General features: G+C 40.9%; 1 long non-coding RNA gene across 1 annotated transcript; it reads right to left on the reverse strand.

Annotated features, from left to right (window-relative positions):
• Positions 1–769: 769 nt before the first annotated feature.
• On the reverse strand, positions 770–4,390 carry LOC113014984 (uncharacterized). The gene is made up of 4 exons (XR_013904463.1): positions 4,033–4,390; positions 2,189–2,274; positions 1,957–2,020; positions 770–1,805 (listed from the first exon to the last, which is right to left on the reverse strand). It is a non-coding gene; the product is annotated as an uncharacterized LOC113014984 (long non-coding RNA).
• Between the last annotated feature and the right edge of the window lie 414 nt (positions 4,391–4,804).

Below are 4,804 nucleotides of genomic sequence, written 5' to 3' on the forward strand. Positions count from 1 at the left end.
TGTTTTCTATCAGTGCAACACTGCCACCTTGTGTTTAAACTGTGGGGGGACAAGGGAAAAGGGAAATTTGGATCTCCTCCAGCTTTGATGGCACCATGCATTTGCTTTGGCTTCACTTCAGTCTATCCACAGTCAGGTTAATTTCTCACCAAGATCTTGCACTAATGAAGCACATCCCAAAGATTCTCAAAGGGGTCAAAGTATGGACTTGATGATCCAAGTGTGAAAATGATGCCTCCTGCTCCCCGAACCACTCTTTCATGGTTTGATCCTGGTTAATCATTTTGGAACACACACACACACACACACACACACGCGCACACACACGCGCACACACACACACACACACACACACACACACACACACACACACACACACACACACACACACACACACACAAACACACACATGCTATAAGGGATGGCAAATATCCATGCAGTTATACTGCAGATTTTTTTAATTTCATTTTTATTTTTTTACTTCAATAAATTATCTCAGTAAGTCTTTCAGGTTTTAATGTGTTGAAGGAGTTCTTAACCTGATTTTCAAGTTTAAGAAATATTTTTAGTTGCTTCCTTTGCTTCACAGGGCCAATAAGTAGACCCTTCTGAAATGTACTAACAACATTTAATGAGGATCTGTAAAAAAACAAAACAAAATCACATTATGTTTTATCATCCTTGACATTTCTAGTACAACACATACAGTGGCTTGCAAAAGTATTCGGCCCCCTTGAACTTTCCCACATTTTGTCACATTACAGCCACAAACATGAATCAATTTTATTGGAATTCCACGTGAAAGACCAACACAAAGTGGTGCACACGTGAGAAGTGGAACGAAAATCATACATGATTCCAAACATTTTTTACAAATAAATAACTGCAAAGTGGGGTGTGCATAATTATTCAGCCCCCTTTGGTATGAGTGCAGTCAGTTGCCCATAGACATGCCTGATGAGTGCTAATGACTAAATGTGCACCTGTGTGTGATCTAATGTCAGTACAAATACAGCTGCTCTGTGACGGCCTCAGAGGTTGTCTAAGAGAATATTGGGAGCGACAACACCATGAAGTCCAAAGAACACACCAGACAGGTCAGGGATGAAGTTATTGAGAAATTTAAAGCAGCTTAGACTACAAAAAGATTTCCCAAGCCTTGAACATCCCACGGAGCACTGTTCAAGCCATCATTCAGAAATGGAAGGAGTATGGCACAACTGTAAACCTACAAAGACAAGGCCGTCCACCTAAACTCACAGGCCGAACAAGGAGAGCGCTGATCAGAAATGCAGCCAAGAGGCCCATGGTGACTCTGGATGAGCTGCAGAGATCTACAGCTCAGGTGGGGGAATCTGTCCATAGGACAACTATTAGCCGTGCACTGCACAAAGTTGGCCTTTATGGAAGAGTGGCAAGAAGAAAGCCATTGGTAACAGAAAACCATAAGAAGTCCTGTTTGCAGTTTGACACAAGCCATGTAGGGGACACAGCATATATGTGGAAGAAGGCGCTCTGGTCAGATGAGACCAAAATGGAACTTTTTGGCCAAAATGCAAAACGCTATGTGTGGCAGAAAACTAACACTGCACATCACTCTGAACACACCATCCCCACTGTCAAACATGGTGGTGGCAGCATCATGCTCTGGGGGTGCTTCTCTTCAGCAGGGACAGGGAAGCTGGTCAGAGTTGATGGGAAGATGGATGGAGTCAAATACAGGGCAATCTTGGAAGAAAACCTCTTGGAGTCTGCAAAAGACTTGAGACTGGGGTGGAGGTTCACCTTCCAGCAGGACAACGACCCTAAACATAAAGCCAGGGCAACAATGGAATGGTTTAAAAACAAATTTCACTGTTCAAAAACTTGCAAACCATATACTGTGTGGACAGTGTGGACTGATCATATGCCACAAACTAAGTTTGTGCAGACTAAACTGTCTTTGTATTCACTTACACAACATGTCTCTCAGGATTAACTGGAGTCATCAGCAACAGCATAGAGCAATCAGGTCTCAAGTCTAATAACAGAAGACAGGAAAAGATCAATAAAGAAACAACTTCCCCAAACCAAAGCACAAATGAAACAATAAGTAAAACAGGTTGATCTAAAGTATAATTAAAGCTCAGCCTGATTAATATAAATGTCACTGACAATTATTAATATATTGGAAAACCAAAATAGTTACCACTCAGTTGATGACTTTCTGCCCAACTGCTTCTTCTTACAGACTTGTAAGGGTTTGATGTAACCTGGGGAGTGCTGGTCCCGAGCCTCAAAGACCGTAAGAAGCAAGCAGAGGGAGAAAAAACAGAAAATTATTTAGAAACTGATTTGATCCTTAATGGCTGTGCAGCAGTTATAACTTACAACACAGAAGGTCAATGTAGACCTCATACAACCAAATTAGACTAGCACATATAGTACTAAAATCCTCTATTACTGTGTCTGAATTTGTGGCATTAACACTGTTAGTTTAGGCCTAAAGAGATGTGTTTAAAGAAAAGACCACCTAACTTAAATGTAATCATTGCACGCTTGTTAAAAGCTAACTTTCAATATATAAAGTCTCTAATAAGCACAATTACCAGATAAAACATATGGCAGTGTTTATATGTGACACAGGCAACCCCAACATGTTCTGATGATTCAACAGTGGGATTTAGCTTCATTATTTAGAATATAGAAGAAGCTATAAAGCCAACATAGACTTTAACCATTTAGCAAGCCACGAATCTGGTTTATGGCTTTGGACTTTCACAACAAAAAATGAATCTAAACACATGTTTTAACAAAACAAATACTGCTGTTCTTCTTCTTCTTTTTTAAAATGTAATTACATTTGACATTAATAGATGCCACAGATGCAGTAGCGGTTTTTGACATGGGCGACATGGGACCAGGGCGGCATCGTGGTGGGGTGCGGCATCACGGGCATCAGCAAAAAAAAATTTATTTGCTTGTACTCATGCTGTCCCGACATCATGCCAGGGCATACTGGGAATGCCATAGGCACTGATCGGTTTTCTATCGCCCATTTGCTGGGAGTAAGGGCGCCCTCCGTTTGTGAGGTGCGCCTGCTGCTTGTCGCACAGGGAGGAGAGGGCGGAGCAGCGGGGGATTCTGTGGCTGGCTGGAGCAGCATCTAATAACCAACTCGCAAAATAAAATAAAATAAAAACAAACCAACAAACACGAAAACACCAGACATTATAATATGCTTGCTGCTGCGCTGAAGTCAAAGTAAACTTTATTATCATCTCCGCTATAAACAGTCCAGTATATAGAGAGACCAGACGACGAGGGTCAGGTTACAGCAGTGCAAGTAAACAAACAATAAATTTAAGAAGAGTAAGAAAATTAATATGCACTTTAGGGCTAGGGGTAAAGGGATCAATAACAATTTAAAATTTATAATTTACAGTTTGATGAATTAAAGTCTCACACACTGTCGAAAGGAGAAGGGGCCGGCTGCTTCCAAATAGAGCACATTTCATTCATAATGTTGTAATGTTGTGTCGAATCTGTGAACTAACTTAAGGTGTAGGTTTATTACGCTATATTGTGGTGATCCTCGGGTTGGGGGATGGGTGTTCCTACTGGAGTGCAAAATTAAAACCAATGGAAGATGGACGCCAGAGGGAGTGTTCGCCCAAGGCGCCAAACAGGCTAGGACCGCCACTGCACAGATGTTCAAAAGCTGCCACAAAGAATTAAAATAAATCCAGGGGTTAAAAATAAAAACTTAATATGTTAGAAAGTTTTATATGGACTATAAACAAGCCCCCAACCTTAACGGCTGCACCTTCCGAAAAGGTTTCTTCCGGGCTCTTATATAATAGCTGCTCACTTTTCTACTTCAAACAATCCAAAGAAAACTTCACTTTTTAAAAGGAGTTAATTTTAAGTAACAGGAGCCGAGAGGCAGCAGCAATGCTAGGCTAACACTAGCTAGCTAGCAAGATCATAAATCTGGTGCTAAACTGAGAGAAGGCACAAAAGCAGTTTGAATAACAGTAAACATTTACTCACCAAATCAGTATGTAACGTAAGGAATCACAGCAATGACAAGCGGCTCGATAAAACCATTCTCCACAACGACTTTCCATGAAGCTCGTCTTGAATCGCTAACGAAGAAGAATAAAACCAGCCAAGTGCAGATGAAGTGGGCGAAGATGAAGCAGGGCAGCACGGAGGCGAAAGGAGCGAGGGCAGTGAGACGAGATGAGAAACAGTGTGACGGCCTTTAAGTTCTGGAAAAATATAAGCAAATATCAACCCAATAATTTCTTACAACTTAAACATAAACGAAAGTTAACTTAATCTGATTCAACAGGTTAAAAAAGTGGGTAAAAAAATTATTTTAAACCCTCCCGTCGCCCCATCTGACATTCGGCAAACAAAACATTTCCACCACACCTCTCCAGGGGGCTCTTAAAATCCCTTAATTATTGGGAGGGTGCAGAGGTTAACAAACTATTCACTTTTCAAAACCATAACAAACAGAACATTTTAAAAAATGTCTATTTTTATTGCAGGGAATAAGTAAGGTTAAAGTTTAACAACAAACACTGAGCCTCACTTTTGATATTCGCACACAACATTTCAATTCAATTTCAATTCAATTCAATTTTATTTATATAGCGCCAAATCACAACAAAAGTCGCCTCAAGGCGCTTCATAGATACAGAGAAAAACCCAACAATCATATGACCCCCTATGAGCAAGCACTTTGGCGACAGTGGGAAGGAAAAACTCCCTTTTAACAGGAAGAAACCTCCGGCAGAACCAGGCTCAGGGAGGG

This window comes from Astatotilapia calliptera, chromosome 22 (genome assembly GCF_964374335.1).
Source record: "Astatotilapia calliptera chromosome 22, fAstCal68.1, whole genome shotgun sequence".
In the NCBI taxonomy this organism is placed as follows: Eukaryota; Metazoa; Chordata; class Actinopteri; order Cichliformes; family Cichlidae; genus Astatotilapia; species Astatotilapia calliptera.